This window comes from Rousettus aegyptiacus, unplaced genomic scaffold (assembly GCF_014176215.1).
Source record: "Rousettus aegyptiacus isolate mRouAeg1 unplaced genomic scaffold, mRouAeg1.p scaffold_m13_p_8, whole genome shotgun sequence".
NCBI classification, from domain to species: domain Eukaryota; kingdom Metazoa; phylum Chordata; class Mammalia; order Chiroptera; family Pteropodidae; genus Rousettus; species Rousettus aegyptiacus.
This window is the reverse complement of record NW_023416311.1, coordinates 91,814,354-91,839,659: the sequence shown is the minus strand read 5'-3', so window position 1 is coordinate 91,839,659 and position 25,306 is coordinate 91,814,354. Positions and strand designations below refer to the sequence as shown.

At 37.1% G+C, this 25,306-nt stretch overlaps 1 protein-coding gene across 1 annotated transcript in view; it reads left to right on the top strand.

Moving 5' to 3' along the window:
- The first annotated feature begins 18,137 nt into the window (after positions 1–18,137).
- Positions 18,138–25,306, top strand: part of SLC1A3 (solute carrier family 1 member 3) — a 94,690-nt gene continuing 87,521 nt past the window's right edge. Inside the window, exons 1-2 of the mRNA XM_036225759.1 lie at positions 18,138–18,236; positions 18,430–18,506. The gene's annotated coding sequence lies outside the window, so the exon portion shown is untranslated. The remainder of the gene's footprint in view (positions 18,237–18,429; positions 18,507–25,306) is intronic.

Genomic DNA, 25,306 nt, shown 5'->3' with positions numbered 1-25,306 from the left:
TCTCCCACCAACGTATCTTGTTAACTCTAATAGCTGTGCGTGCATCCTCCATCCAAGCCCATCCATGTCCTGTGTAGTCTAAGTCCTAATTTATCTCCTATATCTATCTTCTCTTAGGCAAATTTAATGCCCCCTACTTTCGAGCACTTTAATTTTTTACCTGTTCTACTTCAATTGTGTCCCATTAGATCTTCTGTCTACAATTCATCCTTTATCATGTTTCAAAAATACAAACATTAACATACCACTTAAAAATATTCTATGGCTCCCCATAATTCAGATTAAAGACTGAATTTCTTAATATGTTATTCAAATACTTTCATGATTTAGCCCTTGTTTATCCTTCAAGTTGTAATTCTGTACATCTTCTAATACAGAAAAACTTCTCAGAAATGCTTAAGGTGAGATTTCTCCCAGGTACCGTGTAATAATCTGTCTCAAACACTGTCATCTCTCATAAGGTATCTTCCTTGCCTGATTATACACTCCTTGCTTGTCACCTAAAAGTTTTACATGAAGATATTAACTGGAATTCTTCCACTGCCTTCTTATCTAGGCAGACACTCATGAGTGAAATGATAAGAAGTAAAAGAGAACACAAATGACGGGCATGGAGGAACAGAGAATATGTTAGTTCTGACTTTTGTAGCCTCTGTTGATTGGTGAAGAAAGAAAAACACTGTATCCAGCATAAGCTTGACCACATGACTCCTCTAAGGATCAAGGAATTTAACCCTTGATATGACTCATCTTAAAACAACACAGGTAGCTAGTCTCCCCATCAGGATCTCTGGAAAAAGCAACTCACTAGACAAGCTTTTGCCTGATGAATAGAGACTAATCCCAAAGAACAAATGTTCTGTTGTGAATTATGTCTTGACCACATGCCAACAGGTGATTGCATTTAAAGAATTACAGAAGGTTTTGTTTGTTTGTTTGTTTGTTTTTTAAAGAATTCTTAAAATGTTCTCATCACTGAAATCTCCAAGGGGAGATAAACATTTCAAAATAGACACAGTGGCCCAAACAGAGTAAAACAGATCACAAAAACAATAATTCCTAGTAAATTTAATAAATTAAATTTAGTTCTCTGTGTTCTCTCCATGTAAACATCTTTATTATTGGTCTCAACATCTAACCAAGCCCAAATTTGTACCATGAAAAATAGGACATTCTAAAATTCTACCTTCTTCAGGAAGAAAATTTATACAAACAGAATGAGGATTTTACCCACTTAGTAAATGTATTCACAATCAAACTTTCTGCCCTAAAAGCACCAATATTTATAGAGAACATAACACAGACTATAGTTCCAGTGTTATCATTGACTAACTGCCCACAGTTTTAGATATATCTCTTATCTTTTTTGTGTGATTGATATGCTCCTCTTTACCAAAATGGGGTTTAAAATAAAATTGTCTTTTTAAAACATTTAAATTAAATAACTATGCATCCTACTTCTCTATTGTAAAAAAACATTGCCTCCCTCTTCAAGGTGTCTCACCTCCCATTCCAAGAGAAAAACAAAAACATAAACAAGGAGTCTTACTTGGCCCAAAGAGTCAGTCTTCATTGCCTTCCTTGTGATGGAAGAAAACTGGAAACTATGAGGAGTCCATTCACTGACAGATGTCGAGATGTAGAGCAGTCGATGCTGACAAAGTACCTGTGGAAAGTGGGTGGTTTGATATTAAGATACAGTACTTGGTCATTGCTATAAGAACACTGATAACATCTGTGCTGGCCACCAATCCACTGAAGAATGTGACCTGGATAGCAATCCACAGTTATGCCACTGATCTGGCAAGAGTTTCTCAAGGTAAAGTATGGAAAAATAGAAAGACTTGTTGAGGTCAGCAATGCTCACTACACAGCAAAGGCACACTTACTAGTTACCTGGCTTGTTCTTTTTTTTTTTTTTTTTTTTTAGGCAAGGCAATCTTTGGTTGACCTCACAGATTGCAAGGACCTTGTCAGCTTACAATCCCTTATGTTTTATTTTGTTACACTTATAGCGCCTGGTCATCCTAGGGGGTCTCCTATCCAAGTACTAACCAGGCCCAACCCTGCTTAGCTTCCGAGATGCGATGGGATCAAGCTTGTTCAGGGTAGCATGGTTGTAGACTGGCTTGTCCTAAATGATCATACACAGTTGTTTTTTGGAGGTATGTCATGATGCCAGGAAAGCTGCATCAGGGCAGCCTTAGCCAAGAGCTGTCCTCTAAAGCAGCCATTTTCTTGACCTTGGTTTCCTTCCCTCATTGTGAATGTCCCTACTCAACTATCGGCTCTCAGTCTGAGCCATCAGAGAATTGGTCTGTTAACATTAATCTATAAAACAGAGGGTATTGGAGTCTCCAACCTAATCCTCCTAGAAGGCTCCTCAGAGATTTGCAAACTGCTCACCACTGCCACCCATACACACATCCTAACTGAGGAGGGTGTCTCAGTCAGTCCTTAGAGCAAAGAGATGGCTCACACGTCATTTGAGGATAGTGAATATAGGGACTGTCTAAAGTTGTGTGGGCAAGAAAATGTGATACCATAATAGAAACAAATGCCTAAAGGGCAAGGGGACAGAGTAGAAACCAGGACCTAATGAAAGTGACTGTAATAAGACTACCTGACAGGAGCTTTGGCCTTTAGTAGAGGAACACAGACACAAGCAATCTTCTATGAAGAAAGAGCTGCAGGAGTAAACACTCCAACTTCTTCTCTTGCCCTTCCATTTCCTGCTGGTTGTATCCATTGGCCAAGTACAACAGGATATCAGAAGGCAAGAGATCACAGTCTATACATATCAGCCTCCTGAGGACAGAGTGGGGCAAAAAGGGTAAAGAGTAGAGAGCCATCCCAGAGCGCTAGGGGAGAATGCCACATTTATCAGTGCTCTTCACAGTGCATTTCACAAGTGGTGCCAGTCTGTAAAATGTTTGTGTCTGAACTGCCATGAGATAAATACAGAATCGGAGAGTATACCTTTAGAAGCCCTGATAGCAATTTGATGCTACCACAACACTCAAGTAGATAATCGTAGACTCAGCTCATTAAATAGCAAATAGAGCCGTTCAGGGCTGTTGACTCAGGAGGTAAATTGCATATGACGTGAGCAACATTCTAGTGACACGCAAATTAACACATAAGATATTTTAGGCTCAGGTTAGCATATGAGATATTTTAAAGAAAGTTTGTCAACTGTAACTCAAATATTTATCAAAATCTTTTTAAATCTTTTAAAAATGTATTTATTTTTACAACTTATTATTCTACCATTTCAATTATAAATTATATGTATATAACACATATTTTTTCTTTATTAGGTAAATTAGGAAATAATATCTGTATAACTTTTCATATCTAATATTGGTGAAGTAATTTGTATTTTCTGCAGATAATGCTGAAAAAAATTTTAAAACAATCATTTGAAAGCTCTGGAGTCAACCTAGAGCAGTAGAAACTGCACAGTGGTCATTCTTTGAAAGAAAACTAAATTGGATAAAATTTGTATTTGTAGCTTTTTTACTCCTCAGTCCACACATGCATAAGGCAACTAGACTTTAAGCAGAAAGCCCCAGTTTAATTGGTTTGAGGACTCAGAATATGGAGTTCGAAGAAAGTGTCAATGAATATATTAATGGATCAATCGAAATTATCTAACAAAAAGAGAGAGAAAAGACTGAAAGCAGATGAACAAAACTTCAGGGACTATAAGACAATGTCGACCAGACTAACATACTTATAATTAGAATCCCAGAAGAAGAGAAGAGAAAGAATAAGAAAGAGAAAGTATTTGATAAAACAATGGCCCAACGTTTCCCAAATTTTGTGAAAAGCCACATACAGATCCAAAAAGCTCAGCAAACCCTCAACAGGGTAAATACAAAGAAAAGCACACTTAGGCACATCAAAACCAAACAACTGAAGATCAAAAGAAAAAGAAAATCTTGAAAGTATTAAGAAAAAAGAAACATATTACTAAAAGGAGAATGATAATATAAATGATGGTGGACTACTCATCAGAAACAGTGTAGGTAATAATATCAATTTTACACAAATTCTAACCCCCCCCAAAAAACTATATAATTATGTAGCCTCTGCAATCAGGCAAATAAAAGGCAAAAAGATTCAAAGAAAAGAAATAAAGCTAAAACTATCTCTAATCACAGACGTCATAAATGAAAATCCTTAGAAATTTATAAAACTGTAAAAATAAGTGATTTTTATCAAAATTGTAAGATAAAAAAGTCAATATAAAAAAGTCTATGGTATAGTATTTCCATACATTAGCAGCAAACAATTGAAAAATAAAATTTAAAAACAATTCAACTTACAATGGCATCAAAAAACATAAAATACTTAGGAACACATTTAGCAAAAATGTGCAAGACCTCTACCCTAACTACAAGATATACTAAGATAAAATTAAAGACCTAAATAAATGGGGAGATATTCTATGTTAATGGATTGGAAAACTCAATATTGTTAAAATGTCAATTCTTCACAAATTGATCTATAGATTCACAACAATTCCAGTTATAATTAATTGTTGTGGGTATTTTTATAAACACTAACAAGATCATTCTAAATGTATATGGAAAATGAAAAAAAAAAAACTAGTATAACCAAAATCATCTATCTTAAAAAAGAGGAAAAATTTGGAGGACTTATTCTACCTCATTTCAAGACTTACTATAAAGCTACAATAATCAAGATAGTGGTATAATAGCATAAAGATAGACAGATATCTATTAAAACATTGAGTCCAGAAATATGTTTATACAATTAATTGGTTTTTCAACATGAACATCAAAGCAATGAATTGAGAACAACAACAAAAAAGCCTTTTCAACACATGGTCCTAAAACAACTAGATATATGTGTGAGGAAGAAATGACCCTTTGATACAAATCACAGACCTAGCAATATAAGCTAAAATTGTAAAGCATCTAGAAGGATCCAGGAGAATATCTTCATGACCTGCATATGAAGTTCTAAAATAGGTAAAACTAAATTAAGGTGGTTTTTAAAAATCAAAAAGAAAAAAACTTTGAGTATGTGTGCAGTAGTAAGTCCTTACTTAATGCTGTTGACAGGTTCTGCAACTTTAAGCAAAATGACATATAATTAAACTAATTTTACCATAAGCTAATTGATACAAACAAGATTAAATTCCTAGGACATCTCATCAACATTATAATGAAATGGAGAATGAAACTGTTATTCAAGGACCCACTGTATTTTAGGAGAAATTTATGGACCCTAAAGGAACACTAAGGAACTCACCTGAGTGACAGAAATGCTCTTTATCTTGATAAGGGTTATGCAGATATAATCATTTGAAAAATCTCATCACATTGACATGATTCCACACTTCACTATATGTGATTTCTAACCAATGAAATTATAAAGATATGTTAAACTCTAGTGAATAAGTTTGCTTTTCACAGTAGTATGGTTAAGCAATTCTGAAGCTACTTTCTGTGTATTCTAGACCTGGGCAAATGAGTAATTATGTATATTATAGATACGAAGAGGGAGGGGACTAGAATGCATACTGTGGGGTGTTGGATTAAATTGAAAGTATCAGCATAAATTCATGGAGAGAAAGAGAGAGAGAGAGAGGGAGAAGGAGAGGGAGATGTTGAAGAAAATTTGCATATGTACGTGTGTGTGTGTGCGTGTGTGTGTGTGTGAGTGTCAGCACTGTCACTGAGTGGGACTATAAGCAATGACGCACATGTAACAATAAGCACATCTAGTTCTTGGTTTGTAAATGCCATTCTTTACTAAAAACAAACAAACAAACAAACAACAACAACAACAAAAACAGGTTTGCTTGGAGAAAGGGTTGATTCTAGGTTTGGAGCAGTAAAAGTATAAGATAAGCCTGTAATATCTCATACTGAAAATTAAGAAAAATACTTAAAGAATCAGAGATCATATCGAAAGAACAAGGATCCAGCTTGAAGGAGTTCCCATTGGTCAAATCTAAGACAAATGATAAAACAACCGATGTTAAACATAGTGGGTAAAAATCTAATTTACGTAATCTCCAAGTAATTCTCACAAAATAATATATCTCCACCTTTCAGGGGAGAGATCTGGTGGACACCGCCATTTCAAAGTGATTTAAGTCAACAGCATGAATATTAGTACAAATTGACATCATGTGCCTCCAGATGCGATGCATTGAGAAGGACATATCACTTTATTCCTGACAAAAATGCACAGCCTAAAATTAATCATATCCACATCGAGGGACATTCTACAAAGCAATTGTCTTGCTCTCTTAAAAATGTCAAGGTTAAGGAAGGCAAAGAAAAACAGAGGAACTATTTCAGATTAAAGGATACCAAGAGACAACTGCTACGTATAACTGGATTGGACCTTGGAATAGCTCTAAGGGCCATAATTGAGACAAGAGATGAAACTTGAATATAAACTAGGGATTAGTCATAGTGGTAAAGTAACATTAAATTTCCTGAATTCAATATCCTTATTTTCAGACAATGCACATGAAATGAATTAGAAAAGGGACGTGATATTCTGAACTTACACTTAAATAAATGGCCCGGAAAAAAAGATTTTATATACATAAACACATTGATAAGAGAGAGAGAAGGGAAAATACTAAAGTAAGTGTAGCAAAACAGAGACAGGTGAAGGAATACAGGAGCTCCTTGCATTCTTCCTGCAACTTTTCTATAAGTTTGAAATTGCATCAAAATAAAAACTTAAGATAAATAATTAAAATTATGTACTATTTTGAAACATATATTAAGTGCACAACAATTGGTATTATTTTACTGGAGAACTTATAAATTATTCTATTAAAATTATTTTGAAAAATATAATTCCTAAAAAGTTAAAATAATGTATTTGGGTATATTAGAAAACTTTTTATTATCTAAACTTTAAAAATAATAAAAGTAAATAATTATTCTTGGTACATATTCATGTGTTTAATCAATTTCTTATCTTTACTTGTCTATAATACCATGTTGCCAGTGTTTTTGTGAGGAATTTTTAAAATATGAAATTATTTTTAATTGCCTGCAACATTCTTCATAGTTGAATTTTATGATTAATAAACTTGAAATCCATGACAGCTTCAACACATCCCTTTTTTCTACCAGTATATTTTATTCAAGAAACTACTCTGTCTACAGGTGCTGAGCACTCTATAGGAAGCTAAGAGCAAAGTTGACTACACAGAGCCTATTCTCAAATTTTAATTTTTAAGTCAAGATCTATATATTTCAACCCAAACATTTTTATAATTACTTTGTTTTATTACCCAAGAGTACTTTTTTCAACAAATACTTTTTACAAAACAAAATTCATTTTGAAAGCTGTCCTTTTTATGATTTTTCTAAATATTTAATCAAATTTAGATTATGGAAAATCACAGGCCTTCTCAATTTCAATCCATTCCAGAATAAAATATAAACAAACTAAAAATAAAATCCTTATCAAAAGATTTTTTCCCACATGTTGAACTTTTTCACCATTTGAGTTCTCATTAATTAATTTGTTCACTTCTCCCTCTGCCTTTGTATGGAACAATACCTCCCCCTTTGCAAGCTTTGTTTTTAATAATTGTAGTTTGCTATAAACTTTAAAAGCTAAAGGTTGTGATTATTCTCTTTGTTGAATAATTTGATTACACATTTCCAAATAATTTTTTTAACAAATTGCAATCAAAATACAGAGGATTTCTTCCCCGTGGTTGACATTTAATTTGATTTTCCAAGTAATTCTTCAAATAGCTCAAACATTTATAAAATTCAATTGATGATTCATGACAAAGAAATAGTATACACTGCCATGCTGAAGTTTTTGTTTGTTTGTCAACATTACACACAAAAATTGTAATTCAGTTACTCTACCTACATACAAAAAATATGTGCACGATTTAACTACTAGCAGCTTCTATCTCAATGAGTTAAATATTGAAATTTGTTTGGATGTAATTAGAAGTTTTGTGCACCAGAATCAGTTCTAAGTACATTTCTGCTCCATAGCTATGATTAGAACATAGTTTTTACCATGGTGCTATCTGTTCCATGCCAAAATTTATATTCATAATATCACCATAGCAACAAATAATCTCATCTTCAATGTTGAAGTTTTAACTGAATTTATCACAGTATTCACAATGACGTCAAATGTTTTGCCTTCAACAGGTGAATTTCTGAAAGCTTTACTTTGATTTCATGAATTGTTAGATGGAAAAAGAATTGAATCATTAACTGAAATTAACTTGACTGATTTCCTATTTGAAGTAATTGATGACCTTGACATAAAACCGGAATTATTTAATGGTTTGCTAAATTGTTCTATTGTTAATGGATCCAGCACTCTGACATTGCCTCGTACATGCACAAGGAATCTTGAAATTGAAAATGATTGAAATTAATTTAGAAGAACAGACAGTTAATCTAAAGGAAAAGTCACACTTCAAAGAGTAATGTGTAAACATACCTTTCCGCAGTTGCACATGTTAAATTGTTTTCTTTGGGCACAATCCTCTTAAAATAACTTTTAACTTTGAAGTAGCTGTTATTGCTTCTTCAGCAGATGTGTGTCTCTGCTTTGAATGTTTAGTGATATCACTAAAACCCTTGATGTCAATAAACACTTTGTGCAAGTTTTGTATTTCTTATCAACTATCTTGAGAAAGAAATATTCAAGACCTTATTTTTCATTCAATATGCTCTTTCAGGTTTTTGATTTTGTTTTCTTGTTGTTGCTTTTATTTTTTAGCTTGCTTATCACACAATTTTTACTTATCACACAATTTTTATACAGTATTTCCAAGTAACAGATGACAAAACCACTGCAGCAAGAGAGTTGATACTACTTTCTCTATGTTTATCTGTGTCAGGACTATTCAGCCTTTATATCCAACACTTATTTCTCATACACCTAACCTGTATGAGAAATATGTAATTCCCTGTAATTTCCTATGTGTCCCACTAATGGGCAATCCTATGTCATTGTGAAACTCCCTGGCTATGGCACATACCTGGGCACAACTGGCTGGTAGACAAAGTGCCAGCAGAGACAGCCACTTGTGAAAGTTAGTTCAGGTGTGAATACACTTCCTTTTAACAGCTAGCATCTTGCATGTTATTCCTGAAAATGAGGGGTTAATTATATTGCACCTGGAAACAGCTGGGGACATACGAGTTATCACTAGTTCTCTTTCAGATTTAACTACCTGTTAAAGTGAAAACTGTTCACTGAACGTGTATCTTACAATGTGACCAAGGCAGAAGGTAGAAGTACAAGGTAGAAGGCTACTCTACTAGTTATCTATGCTGCATAAGAAATTTTCCTCACAAATCCTCATAAAATGAGAATAATAATAGATCTACTCATGAAGTTGTAATAAGGAATAAGAGTTAATACATATAAATATGCCTGAGTCAAGAGCACTGTTTTATCAGAATTAGGTATTATTATTATAATAATTACTACTTTCTAGGAAAAAGAAAAAAACACTATAATCTTTTCAACAATTCCTCATTTTGTTAGAAACCAACATATATTCCAGACATTTCATTGTCGTGAATGTTCTCTTAATACTATTTGCTAATTCCTGCCCCTTTACAGTTGTATTTCTGCAGGTAATATTTCTATTGCTGTAACCAGAAGAATTAGCCTTTATATGCAGCCATGTGACATATTTGTTGGCTCATATTAAACTTAAATCTAAAAAAAAAAGTAAACCTAAGTGTATTTCACATAAACTGTTACTAAGCCATAGTTTCTTCATTTCAAATGCAAACAACTGGTTTTATGAAGGTTCACACTCAGAATTTTCCATCTATCCCCATTTTATCTAATCTTGTTAGTCTCACTCCATAGCTCTATTTTTTTTGAGATCTCTGATCATCCAATTGTTAGCTTTGGATTCTTTGTCATCAAGAACATAGGGTTGGATTCAATAGTTCTAGGCTTAAATACCAGCTCTACCTTTCATTAACTATAGGGACTTGGGAGATTTCAACCTAAGTCTCAGTTTTCTCATCAGTGAAATGGGAATGATAATAGATATTTTTGTATCATAGGATTCTTGGGATGACCAAATGACGTAATAGTGGTATCTCTCTCAATATCTTATTACAGAAATAAAATATTGCTATAAATGTAATATTTATTATAACAGCATAACATTAAATACTTTATTTTTTATTATAATATTATTATTATGGAACATTGTTCATCAGGATAAGGATGATCCCTGTGATATTCCAATAGAGACCTTCTTCCAAGTAGGTATACAATTGTTTAACAACTACAAATTGACTTATCAATCAACTTCAAAATCCTGCCAGTAAGAAATACCATCATTTTGTTATAACGGTCAACAAATTTTGATTGGCTTCTTAGGCTCAGATCTCTTTGACGTGTTATTTTTCATGCCTTATTCCCATTTTCCTCTTCAACTCTTTGTGGATGTCCAAATCAGTGTCCACCTCAGAAAGTAAGTTCCTGGGCAGAAAATATGTCTTTAATCCAACACCGTAAATAAACATAGAACATAACATTATGGACACGAGGGTTCAGGGAGTACTTGATATGATGATTATTCTGACGAAAGTTAACATTTATTGAATACCATCTGAATACCAGGCATTCTTCTCAGTGCTTCACATGCACAAACCTATCTAATCCTATAACAATCCTACAGTTGATACTACTATTATCCCATTTTATAAATGAGAAAACTAAGTCCCAGGAAGGTTAAGTTTTTGTCCAAGTGGCAGAACTGGGTTACAGAACCAAAGGGTGTGGCTCCAGTGTCCATGTTTTTAACATCGAACTATGCTACCTCTATGCTTGCACAAGACACCACATGCCTTACCCAGTGGTCTAACCAGGTACCTACATTACCCTGCAGGGAGCACACTGGCACAGAAATCTGCTGCATGGAAAGCATGCACAGAAAACACATTCCAAGATAAAACATCCCAAACGCTGCAAATGTTCTTCCCTTCAAAAGAGTCACCTCTTTCAGCTCCACACACATAGTGGGCATTCCATATATAGGGAGATAACATTCACTGCATTGCTTTGTTTATAGAGTCTTTCTGGTGCCTTGTGGAGGTACCCTAGGAAATCCTGCGTGTTTCCTCTCTCTGAACTCACTGTACCTCTCTTCTATGTTGTTTCCAAAGTGCCCTAGGCCAAAATGAATCCCTCCCCCCCCCCCCGTCTCGCTTTCGCTCTCCCTCTTTCTCTCTGCCCCCTAACCCAGTAGACTCTAAGGCAGGAAGGGAGGGATGGTGGGGAGGGTCACATTGGATCATATACCTTATGTTTGAATGCTGAACAAAGCACAGTGTTTCTTAGGACATTTCCCCCTCACTGCACAGGCCTTACTTTTTTTTTTTTTTTTCCAAAGCCCTTTCATCACAGCTTTTCCCTTTGGAATATAACAAGAGGGGTTAGAGGTAGAGGAGTGATGACTCCTCATCGCTATGTTTTCCATGGTGCTAGGTGGCCTGCACTTCATGAGCACTCACCCCCATCCCCAGACCCAGTGCTGCCTGAGCACCCTTTCCCTGCTGGAACATGGGTCGGGTCGAACTGCAATATGGTCAGCTGACACTGTTTCTCTTCCCCTTTGCTCCATTTCCCTTTCCTCTGAGTGGTTTCGCCACTGCTGCCACAGCATCAGGCCCTGTTCCAGCAGTTGCTGCTGGATGGTGCCCTGCTGCCAACAAGCCACAACTCCCTGGTGAAAGCCAGAATCTTCCTTAAAAAGTGTACTGGAGAAGTCTGTTCTTTACAATCCCAGCTCATACCCTCATTCCTTCAGAACCACAGTAATGCTCTAGGATGTGCCAAATACCTCCATATTCATGACTTCATCTATACTCCTTCAGGGAAAAATACTATTTACACCTTTAGGGTATGTAAACTGAGACTCTAAAGGTTAGGAACTGGAGGAAGGGAGAAAAGACAATCATCTTCAGTATATGACATATATACTTCAGCTCTACCTGTATTATCTTCACTTAAGTGTATTCCTGGAGCTGTTTACTGATGCTCACAGCTACCCAGCAACTCACTTACACCCTGGGGCTGAATCTGGCCCCTCCCACTCCAAACCCAGCTTTGTTTCCACCAAGCCAGAAGGAGCACTTTCCCCAGATCTCTCAGGAATAAAATAGTTCCCTCCTCAACTCTTCAACAGACCAATGTGGAAATCACTCCCAACTCCCACAGCCTCAGTTATTTTCTCACAGCTGTCTTTCCTCGTCACTGGCGAAGTTAATGTCTGCTCATTTTTATAGACAACTCCCTCTCACTCTCCCACCTTGGAGTTTCTCAACAATATTTGCTTTATGGAGATATTGTAAGACAGGTCTCATATAGAAAGAACTTTCATTAATATTCAGGACCAGGTTCATGCATAAAGGGGATTGAAGACAGCTTTCCTTTTTTCCTAGGTAATCTCCTCCTAATATGGTGACCCGCCCACCCAGCACCATTAAAAACATAACAGGTGCCTCCTTCTTCTGTCCTTCTGTGGGATTTAGTAACAGCCTCTACGATAACACTTATTATAGTGTGTCAATATAATTTTTTGTCCTATTTCTCTACTAGACTAAGAGCTTCTGAAGGACAGGAGCCCATGTAATTCATCTCTGTGATAGATGAGTGGTAGGTGCTAGATAAATACTTCTTGAATGAATGAATGAACTAGATTCTACACTTGGAAATAGGGAGTAAGGTAGGTTGATATTGGACATAAGGTTGTCAGAGTCTTAGATTGTAGAATATTACAATTTAAAGGCACTTTAGAAGTGAAGCCCAACTCTTCCTTTTACCCAAGGGGAAGTCCAGGGAAATTGAGCAATTTGCACAAAGTCACACAGTTAGCCAGTAGTGGGAACTGGACCTCAGATCTTCCTAATTCAGTGAGTTCCAATCCTTTGAAAAATGTGAGACAAAGAAGAGAAAAGCCTTAGAAATCCCCCAAGGTGACTTCCTTTCTCCTTCTGCCCAGGCTCATCTAAAAGCCAGTCCCAAGCTGCTATCCTTTCCCAGAGGTCTTCCATGAGAGGCAGCCACGGGGGGTTAGGAAGAGTCTGGACTGAGGCGAGAGATGAAAACTCTACCCCCCGCTGATATTCTCTTCCCTTTTCCCAACAATTCCTTCCACTTCGAAGAATTTACCTTCATGTGAAAGCTGGCCAGTTTTATATTCAAGGACCTTTATAATAGCAAAAATTATACCCAATAAAAATGTCTAAAATAGGAGAATATTTAAATCATGATAGTTACACAATGACATATGCCCTCATTGAAAAATCATACTTCAATAATATAATAAATTCATGTATAACATGAAAAATATTAATATTAGCTAACAGCTAATGAGTGCTTACTATCTGCCAGGAAAATATATATCTATATATCTATATATATATGAATATATAAAAAAATATTTATATATATATATGTATTCTTATTTAGTCCTGACAGGAATATTATGAAGGAGATACTCTTATTATCTCCATCTTATAGATGAGGATACTGAGATTTATAGAGGTTAAGTAACAACCCAAGCTAATAAATAAGTAAAAACAGAGCTAGAAATTTTTGAAAAAATGTTTTTATTGTAATGTTAGGTTTTTTAAATCAGATGCACAACTTTATGTATTATATTATTCCAGCTACTTTACTTTATTAAAAGGAAATACCATCTATGGTAGTTGCCCATAGCTAGTAAAGTTTTTACATTTTATGGGATGTAGTATAAAATCAACTTCTTACCTAACCCTCTTACCCTTACATTTTCTTATTCAAATTCTAATGAACCCAATTTCTGTCACAACTTGACTTCCAGTCCGTATTCCTCAACTGCACTAGCATTATTTCCTTGCCTTCCAACTCAGCAGGACCTAGTGGCCACAATATAGACCCACAGATGCTACAGTGTTAAGGGTTGGACATTATCCATTGCAAAACCTCACTACATAGAGAGAGAATTCAGACTTTCAGCTCCCTTCCCTGCAATGATGCTCTTACCATGATCTTTTGGTTCTATGACCAATGCTTGGCCTGCCTTGCCAATCCCCGTGCTGCGCCAACATCTCCATTCCACTTCTCCAACTTCATCTTTTTATACTCACTGCTGTAGCTAATTGCTTAAGGAATTCATTAATAACATCAAGGGCTTCTTCTATTGATATTTTTTGTATCTAACCTCAGCTTTCAAGTGCTGCTTCGCATTCCTTTCGTCCATCTCTATTTAGTTTCTTAACAGAAATCATAACTTCAGTCCCAGATGCTCACCTTTTAATTTTCCTATACTTCATTTGTCTTCTTTCATCCTGTGGTAGACATTTGTAAAATTTTTGATTTCCAACACTGGAACCATCCATACACCTTCTTATCTGTTTGGGATTTTCCCATTGTGGTAGGCCAACTTCTAAAATAAGCTTTAAGATTATTAGCCCTGATGTACACATACCTTCTCCTAGTTATTCAGACATTAATTTCAGATGTAATTAAATGCCCAAGTCAATTGAATTTTTAAAATTTATTTATTTAAATTAGTTTCAAGTATACAGTACATTGGTTAGACATCTATATAGTTCACAAAACGATCTCCCCAATGGCTCCCTCCCTCCCGACCCTCCACCTAGCCAACGTGTGAATGCTAACTGCATTCTCTCTGCTGTGCCCCCCATCCCCATGACCATCCTCCAGCTATTAATTTGTACTTCTTTAGCCCTCCACCCCATTCTCCCAGTCCCCCAACACCCTCACCCCTCTGACCATCACAAAATTGTCCCCAAATTTGTGAGTCTGTTTTTGATTAGTGCCTTTTTATTCCTTAGATTACGCATATAAGAGAAATCATATAGTGTTTATCTTTCTCTGTCTGATTTAAATACCTTCTAGGTCCATCAAAGCAATATCTTTTCCATCCCCTTTCTTTTAGTCTGTGTGTGTCTTTTAATTTGAAGTGAGTCTCTTGTAGGCAGTATATGTAGGGGTCTTGTTTTCTTATCCATTCAGCCACTCTATCTTTTGGTTGGAACACTTAATTCTTTTCCATTTGAGGTACTTATTGATAGGAATGTAGTTGTTACCATTCTTTATTCCTGTTTTTGATACATGATTTTTTCTTCTTAAAGAAGACCCTCCAACATTTCCTGTAATACTGGCTTGGTGGTGATAAATTCCTTTAGCTTATTTTTGTCTTGGAAGCTCTTTATCTATTCTTCAACTCTAAGTAATACTTTGCTAGATAAAGTATTATTGGTTGTAGATCCTGCGTCTTCATCATGTGAAATATTTTTTGCCAAGCCCTTCTGTCCTGCATAGTTTCTTTCGAGAAATCAGCTGCCAGTCTTATGGGTGTTCCCTTATAGGTAGCTATCTGTTTTTCTCTTGCTGCTTTTAATATTTTGTCTTTGTATTTAATCTTTGGCATTTTAATTATGATGTGTCTTGGTGTGGGCCTCTTTGGATCCCTGGTTTTTGGGATTCTCTGAGCTTCCTGGGGTTTTATGTCCATTTCCTTCACCAGCTTAAGGAAGTTTTCCATCATTATTTCTTCAAACAGCTGTTCAACATCTTTATTTTCTTCAGATATGCCCATCAGATAGATATTTGGACCCTTAATAGTGTTCTATATGCTCCTTAATTATTTTTATAGCCTTGGCATCTTTGTTCTTGCCATTGTGATTAAGTGTCCTTGGCTTTCCCATCCTCTAGACTGGTCATTTGATCCTTTTCTTTATTCACTTTGTTTATTCCATTTAATATACTTCTCATCTCAGCTACTGTGTTCTTCATTTCAGACTGGTTCCCTTTTATAATTTCCATTTCCCTTTTTATGTTTTTTTTTAATCTCATTGTTGAAGTTCTCACTGAATTTATCTACACTTCCCAAAAGTTCATTGAGTATTCTTCTAACCAGTGTTTTGAACTCTGCATGCTAGATGACTTGACTCCATTATATCTGGATCTCTGTTCTGTTCTGTCATATGGTTTCTGCTTCTTTGTCTTTCCATTTTGGCTGCCTTTCCGTGTCTGTTTCTATGTACTAAGCAAAACTCCTAAGTCTCCTTTATTATGTGTCCAGTGGCACAATCTTGAGAGGGGTTCAGGTGCAGACCAAATTTAGCCTGAGCCTCTGCCCTTCAGGGACCACTTGTTAAGATTCAGCAAGCAATTCACAGATGGTGTGCTTATAGTTGCCTCAAAAGGCCATATTAGAAACCGAAGCCAGCTGCCTCCAGTGTAAGTCTAGGCGCTGCTCAGCAAGGAACATCTAACTCGCTGAGGATGTGGCTTGGTTGGGGCCGCGAGTTGGGGGTGGGGGGGTGGGGGGGTGGGGCAGGGTTTCAAGGAATCCGCTAGGTGGAGCGACCTCTGTCATCCAGTTTGATAATGTCAAAGCTATGGCGGGGCTGTGTCCGCACACTGGAAGGGGAGAGGGCTCGACAGGTAAAATGGATACCACTGGCACTTCTATACAGAGCAAGTCTCGCCTAAGCCCTCACTACGACAATGTCTCCCTGTAAGTCCTTGGTGCCCCCTGCACGCAGCCGAATCAACACTGCTCAGAGGAAGCAGGTCCCTTACCGGAAAAATCTGCTCGTGGTCGCGACCCCTTTCAGAGGCTTCTGCCACTGCTGCAGCTGCGGCTTCCATATCACTCAGCCGCTGGAGACCAGGCAGCCGCGTGTCCTCGCCCCATCCTAGCTTCTGCCATCGCAGGGTGCTTTCTTGGATTTCTTCCTAGTTATATGGCTTGTTCATCAAGATCCCAGGCGATTTTTCCTTGCTGCTTGCTCCTTGTTTCCATCACAACTCTGATTTGGTCACCAGAGGGATGAACAGAGCCTCCATCATCCTCGCCATTTTTGCCCCCAACTCTCAATCGACTTTTAAATAGAGAGATTATCCAGGTGAGCCTGACCTAATTACAGTAGCCCTTTAAATCTGGGTCTAGAGATCAGAAGCAGAAAAAGTCAGAGAGTTTTAAATCATTGAGAGAGAAATTTAATGGGAGAAATTCTCCATTGCTAGCTTTGTAGATGGAGGGGGCCACATAACAAGTAATGTAGGCAATTTCTAGTCTCTGAGAGTGGTCACTAGCTGATAGTCAGCAAGGAAACAAAAACCTCAGTATTACAACCACAAGGAACCAGATTTTTCCACAATCACATGAGTTTGGAAGCGCTCTAGATGTAAAATTGACTGAACACCTTGATCTGAGTCTCCTAAAACCCTGAACAGAAAACCCAAGACTTCTAACATTCAAAACTATAAGCTAATAAATAAGTATTGTTTTAAGCCACTAAGCTTTTGTTACGCAGCTGAAGGAAATTACTGCACCCACCTTTTACCTTTGGGTAAAAGCAGAAACCAGTCTCTTGTAGGATATAAGCATGTGGTTCAGGTTTGACTCTGTTAAAAACAAGACAACAGGTCTTACGCTAAGCCTCATGCCACCAAAATAAGATTTAATTATAGTTTCATTCCTCCCAGAAATGAAATCTTAAACTGGTCAATCAGAAATTGCTTGATCAGCACTAGTAAGGTAATGTAACTGATAAACCCCTGCCAGGCCTAAAGGAAAGTAAATTTACAATACCCAAGCCACTTTTTTGCCTCATGTGCCTTCCTTGTTCCCACTCTCTTCTGTCTATAAAAAGCTTTTGTTTTGTACAGCTCCACCGAACTCCTTTCTATCTGCTAAATTGGACACTGCCAGATTCACATTGATTTTCACTCAAACTCTTAACATTTTTAATATGCCTTAGTTTATCTTTTAACATTGTGGTGTCAGAAGAGGGAACTGAATGAGACCCCGGAGGCTACCAGGAACAAGCAACCAGATAGAGGTACCTGTGAAGCCCTTCAACTCGCTGCTCATTCGCTGCCTCTGGACGTAGTGGGTTAAGTCCCTCTCTGATCCTAGTTCTGCTGCTTTTGATTATGAACTGTCATACTGAGCATTTCTTTTTCTGGATTGGGTCCGGAAACAAGCTGGAGTCAGACTGGGTCCAACCTAGAAACGAGTCCGGGTTGAACTCCGTTGGGCTGAGAAAAACCAGACTGGGTCTGATTTAGCCACCGAAACCGGACTGAGTTTAGGGTCGGACTGGGATCATTGAGAAATTGGACTGCGTCTGACTTAGAAACAGGACTGAGTCCAACTTAGAAACTGGACTGGCTCCAGTGTGAGACCTCAGGTGAGTAAATGTTTTTGTTGTAAGGCTGAATGGACGGGTTAATCTTACCAAAAATAATCTTAAATTGCAGCGGCTGCAGTGGAGAACTTTTAACCTACACAAGCTTATCCATTTACGAGGTGCCTTAGAGAATAAGGAATCTAAGCCAAGCCTCATAAAAAGTAGAGGGTAAATTATTTTTACTCTTTCACAGTTTCTGCTGACCAGTATGAGACCCACTGGGAGACCTCAGTCACTCCAGATCCAGCAGACAGCATCCCGGGAAAAATGGTAGGAACCAGCAAAGGGTGAGAATTCTTATCAAAGTCAGTTCTCCCGATCATAGCCTCACATGCATTTACTCCTAGCCAGGTCAGTACAAATCAGCCAAAGAAAGCTAATTTTGAATCATGAATGCCTCCTGGTAATTCTTGTTTGAGTCTGTGGCTCAGGACCGGAAAGATGACAGCCATAGAGGTCACTAAAATTTAAGGATATGTAGACCACACAGCCAGTTCTATTTTGGTTACCCTTGCCTTATGGACCTTTCCTTGTACAGAGCCCGTGTGCAAGCTTCCATAGGTTTAGAGTTGTCTGGCCGTTATCAGGAACCTCTCCTTAACTCTTAAAGGTATTGCAGAATCTGCCACTAAAGCAGTAATAGCTGCCCAGCAAAAATCCCTAGACTCTCTGGCTGAAGTTGCTCTTGATAGTAGGATAGCCTTTGATGATCTTTTAGCTGAACAAGGAGGTGTTTATGCTATGGCCAACGCCACTCGCAACACTTAGATTGATGCTTCTGGCGAAGCTGAGATTCAGCTATGTAAGATCTCTGAAAAAACCACTAGGTTTAACAAAGTGACTACTTTAGCCAGATCTTTCTTTGACATGTTTAATTGTGATTGGTGTGGGTCTTGAAGGCCAGAGCTCCAAAGTGCATTCTAATAAGTAACTTTTTCCTAAGCATTAACAATATAGTGGTCTTTAAAAAGATAGGTCAGGCCCCTGTAACTCCCAGAGTGTGGTGGATTAAACAAATCCACAAATTCTTTAGCATTCCTCCCACCAAGCCCTAGAAGACAGGCTGACCTTAGTGACTCACTTCTAATGAACTGAATGCAGTAGAGATGCTACTCTCTGACTTGGTAATAAACAGCAATGCAGCTTCTCCTTGGTTTTCTCTAAGATGTATGTTCTTAAAACCCAGTTACCATGCTATTAAAAAGATCAGGCCACATGAGAGGTCACATATAGATGTTCTTGCCAACGGTCCCAGCTGAAGTTTCAGTTGGTAATAACCATCAACTACCAGACATGTGAGTTTTTGAGATGATTCCACCTCCAGCCTTTGTCTGACTATAACTAAATAAGAGATCCTGAGTGATAATTACCTAGCTGAGCTCAATCAACCCTCAGAACTGTAAGAAATAATAATAATAAATGATTTTTTTCTGTTTTATGCCACAAAGTTTGAGATGGTTTATCATGCAGCAGTAGATGAGTTTACAGTCTAATGGAGGAGAACAGACATTAAATGATTATCCAAAAAAATTAAATTCAATTATAAGGATACCACAAAAGTCTCTCCTCCCCTGGCTCACGAGACACTACCCCATCCTAGTTCTTCTCTTTCCTCTTCCCAGATTCCTTGTCCTTCATAATTTGTCATTCTTGACCCATTTTCTTCATACCCATATTCAATCAGTCATCATATCCTGTTGATTTCCAAAGGTGCTTCCCATCTGGCTGTAACTTATCGATCCCACTACCATCTAGACCCACTTCAAGCCCTCAAAATTTCATCCGTTTTATTGAAATGACTTTCCCAATTGGTCATTCATTTCCTTGCCTATTCACTACTGTCAGACATATGTTCTTAGACCACATCCCCTATCTCGGTTAAAAAAGAAAGATCTCTTCACTGCCTAAAAATTACAGTCCAGATGTCTCAGATTCTTCATGATCTGCTGCTAACCTATGCTCTGACTTTGCTTACTACATAGTTCTGCTATTGCGTGTTACACTCCAGATAATCTGGACTTCTCAGCATACTCTGAACACACCCTTCTTTGATGCTTCTGAGCACTCTATCCCTCTATTGAAAAAAGTCTTTTTCTTACCCTATGTGTCCAGGTGTCAACTTTCTATGATCCTCAGGGTTTCTTTTGCAATGATCATCTTCGGCAATAATGATAGTAGTGGTTGAGATGGTTTGTGGCCCATCAATTCACACAACAGAAGTTAAGAGTTTTAGCTGAGCTCATGGCCAGCTAGACACTATAGTTCCCACCCTTCTGATGCAGCTTAACACAATCATATGAGCGAGTTCTGGAAAAGGGGATGCAACCAGAAATGGTGTGTGCCTTCTTGGTTATATCCTTAAAAGGAATAAACATGGCCTCTTCCAGCCTTTTTCCTTTCTTGCTGGCTGGGATGTAGTAAAGGCTGGAGTAACTATCTTGGTTTTAGAGATGAAGCTACATGTCAAAAATGAAAGAGGTACAGTCTGACCTCCTACCTCAGTCTATACCTTATATAATACCATAGCTAATCTTTATATTGAGAGTTTGTTATGTGGAAGGCACTGTGTGTCACATCATTTAATCCTCACAACAATATTATGAGGAAGATAATATTAGAAATGAGAAAACTGAAGTTCAGAAAGGGTTTGCAAGTTGCCCAAGGTCACAGATCTAGTAAGTAGTGAAGTTATAACTCAGATACAGTCCAGTTGACTTAGAAATTATTCTTTTAATCTCTATTTATGCCTTTGCTCTGATTCACAGCCATCAAGCATAGCCAGATCTCACCGAGGTTTCAAGTATCTGTATAACAATTTAGAAAAATGCTTTGTATATAGTACATACTCAAAATGTTTGTTGAATGAATGATTAATTAATTGGTTTTCAGAAAACTGTCTTTTTGAAAGTTTCTAACTACAATATCGTGATACGTTTTTTTCTGGCTAGCCAATAGCCCTGCATCCCTATTTTATACAGAGCATTCTCCTGGGTGCTTAATACCAAACTATTTCCTCTCTAAAGAACACCATATATTGCACCACTTTTGGTCCATATCTTTATCCTTTCTATACACAGTCAACAAAGAGCCTATGTGAGTATAACAGGCAAGCGAAGAAAGCATTCAGCCTGTTGCAGTCATCTGTATTTATTTATACAGCTGTTCTTCTCCTTGTTCAAGCAGAAGACTCTGGCCCAGAAATCAGAGATGGAAATAAAATTAGGGGACTTTTTGAAGACTGCTGAGCAGTATCCTGCATCCTGAGCTCTCAGCAGGGATGTGGGGTCCAGGGACTTTCAAAGTCTTCCTTTGTGCTGTGTTAAGCATACTAGCACAAAGTGAACAGTGCTGAGAGCTCAGAGCTGTGGGAGAGGTTATTGTCAAGTACCGATGTCCTGCCGAGAAAGCTGAATGTGTTCGCTTCTTCAGGGCTCTTATCTGGAGCCCTTCAATAGAAAAGGAGAACAGAATGCCTGAACTCTTCTAGGGTTGCCTTCAGCCCTCTCCTGTAGAAACATTTAGCAATAAGCACAAATTAAGAAGAAACTAAAGAATGACTTTTTTAAAAAGGTTTTCAAACAGCCAGGCTTTATTTTTTCAAATGGAGGGGCTAAAGGATAAAATTAGAGCCAACTTTCTTTTTAATTAAGTTCCATCAACTTCCCAAAACATAACACAGATGCTGTGATGAACATTATCAAGCTCTTCAGTGGAACATGCTTGAACTCAGTAGCTCTAACATAGAAAATAATTATCTAAAGTAATAATAATAATAATAATAATAATAATAATAATAATAATAATAATAAAATAAAACCAAACCCACCACACAAAGAAAAAGACCACAAAAGCTTGCTGCAATCATGAGTTGCATTGGTTCTTTGGGAGTTACACAGTAAAGCTGAATTCCTTTTCATCAGTCCATTCAAAAATAAATTTACTCTTCTCTTTCAATTCCAATAATGGTGTTCATTTGAGATTATTCTTTCTTTTTCCTATGGGTACCTACCATACAAACATATCAATTTTAAAGTAAGTATTATTTGTTTCAGAACATATGTTTGAGAAATTGAAGTTCAGAGATAGCAGGGGTTCTCCACTCTTCTGTACCATTGTCCCTTTTGGCAGTCTAATGAGGTCTCTTCACAGGATACAATAAAAAATATAAGTACATAAAATAGAATGCAAAAGACTACAAAGGGAACCAATTATATCAAAATACAGTTATATCTATATGTACTTCTTTACTAACAATAAATATATATAGCATCAGTTCTAATAACTACTGAAATTTTAAAGTAATGAGGAGCATAGGTAACATATTGAGATATCTAAAACAGTAGTAAGGACATAGGATAATATCTGTGGTTTCTATGGGTGACAAAATCCATGTACTGCTAATACTAATGTGGTTTGTTGCCTACATTCATAATTGAAGGGATTGCGGAATTTCAAATAAAAGCGAGTAAAAACTAAAGTTGTGATGGTTTTCCCACCCAAGTTCACAAATCTCTGGGTGCTATCCATAGAGGTCCCTTTGGAGTTCTCCTCCAACCCCAGGTTCAGAGTTCCAGGGAGATATTTTGACACAACCTCAGAAGATAAAAGTAATGCAAAGTCCCAGTGCTGTAGCTCCCTGTAGTTGCTTAAAAACTCCCACTTGATTTGAACGTTAGGTTAAAAAAGCTCAACTTCTGGGAGTTGAGTCATGTGACCACCCCACCTTCTATCCTTCAAATTCATGACACAGACTCTAAAAAGCACCTCAGTATGGCAGTTAGGAGTTGAGAAGCCCTGCCCTGATGCACCTTTATGTGTCACACCCAACCCAAATCTCCGGTCTATGTGCAATATTGATTAGCTGGAAACGTATAGCTGGAAATGTAATTCCAAAATATGCCTTTGGGAACGCAAGCCCAAAATTATTTAGGTGACATAATTTTTTTCTCATCCTGGGGAGATTTAGAATCAAAATTAGAGTTATAATGTAAATCAAACCTATGGTACTCTCTACTTGTACTAAGTTCAAAAAGAATCTAACTATTTGACATTTAAAGTACTTGTGATGTTTAAGATAATTTGGCATATTAGACAACACTTCTGCTTTTTCCTCCCTTATCTCACTGCGTCCCTTCCAATTTCTCCATATCTCCTCCATTTCTAGATACCGAAAATCTCCCCAGGCTAATCCTTGGTTATCCATTTTTGATGATCTATTCTCTAGCTACACTCACACTCTGCTAAGATGACATCCATGTCATTAATATTAAATTATGCAATAGCTTTAAACACTATCTAGATGTTGATGACACAAAATCTAATCTCAAACCAGACCTCTCCCCTGAATTCCTTCTCTTATATCTAAAGGCCTACTTAAAATCTTTATTTGATTATTAAAGTTTTGATTTCCTGCCCTGATCACACTCCACAAGGCCAGTCTCTGTCTGGTCTTCTCCAAATCGGTAAATTACGACTATAGTCTTACAACTATCATTTCTCAAGCCAAAAAATCTTGCTGTCCTTTTCGAGCCAATAAATACTTATAAAAATCTGGCTAACAATATGAGGCAGAATAATAGATATTCTCTTAGATATAATTCCAACTTTGTAATAATGTAATACTACACTTTGCAATAATGTACTAGCAACTATAATGTTACGCAAAATAACCATGATTCTAAGTTTTAGTTATTCCATTCCATTTCATTTATGAACCTTTTCCTCTGTCTTCATGCACTCTCACACACTCCCTTGGCATGCTCATACAGAGATGTAGCTTTTAATTCCATGTGTATGCAAGGTCCCAAATGTGAAATTCTAGCTTTCTCTCTTTCTTGAATGCCATTGCCACCTGGCCGTCTCCACTTGGAGACCTGAGAGGGTCCAAAACAGAACTTTTCATTCACCAACATCTAATCTGAACCTTTGGCTCTCTACCCCATTTCAGTTAAACTCTATCCAGTTGTTCAAGCCTAAAACTTTAATTTTATTTTTCACTACGCGCTTTCTTTCATACCTTTAGTCCAATTTATTATCAGTCCTGACAGCTGTCTTTCAAAATACATCTCCTCGCCACTTTTCTGGTTAGGTACCTTAACCCAAGACACCATTATCTCTCACTGGTGCTTTTCTAGTAGCGTCCTAACTAATTTCTCACCCTATTTACCAGCAGCAGCCAAAGTTAGCCTTTTTAAAAGGCCATTTACTCCTCTGCGCTAAGCTAAGCCCTGCAATGGCTTCCTGTCTCATGCAAAGTGAGATCCAAATTCCTTTTCTGAAGCAACAATCATTTAATTGTTTAGGGTCTGCGCCCCTCCCCAGCAACTAGTCTGCAAGCTCCATACAAGTTAAAACTTCCTCTCCTTTCTTCACCACTTTACCCACAGCACTAAACAGACAGTGTCAGGCAGAGACTAGGGACTCAATAAATATTTGTTACATGAAGAATGAATAATCTACTGAATATGGAGTGAAGGTTAAGAGTGTGAAGGAGTGTAGAAGGGCAAAAATAACACTGTATTTTTCACTCTTTTGCAACTAGAAGACACTTTGAAGAACTAAGTCTTCAAACATTTTAAAGGGGAGAACATTTACTTAAATGTGTCAAGTTTAAGCTCTGTATAAGGACTGAAAGAACTCTAGAATAAGAGAAGAATCTGTAGGTCCCATGCTGATGGAGCTGAGGAATCTGAAAATGTTAGATAAACCTAAAGAAAAAGATCAGAAAGGAACCTTCTTCTAGTCTACACTGACTTTGTAATGAGAATCAAAATGCCATCTTTGGCTATAGCTTGTTTCTATCCTTTTGAAGATCATGTGTGTCCATGCCCACTCTCTTTTTTTGTTCTTTTCTCTTTTCTCACCCTAATTACACCAATTTCAATTCATGCAATGTGTTGTTTTTTTAAAAAAAAAATACTTCAAGGCAGCTCTCTACAACTAAAGACACACCTGAAGAAAGGACCTCCGTCCTTAACCCACCCCCGTCTCAAATAACGATTGTGATATCATCAAGAAGACCTAAAAAACAAAACAAAACAAAACAAAAACAGTTCTAAAAGGCCAGCAAA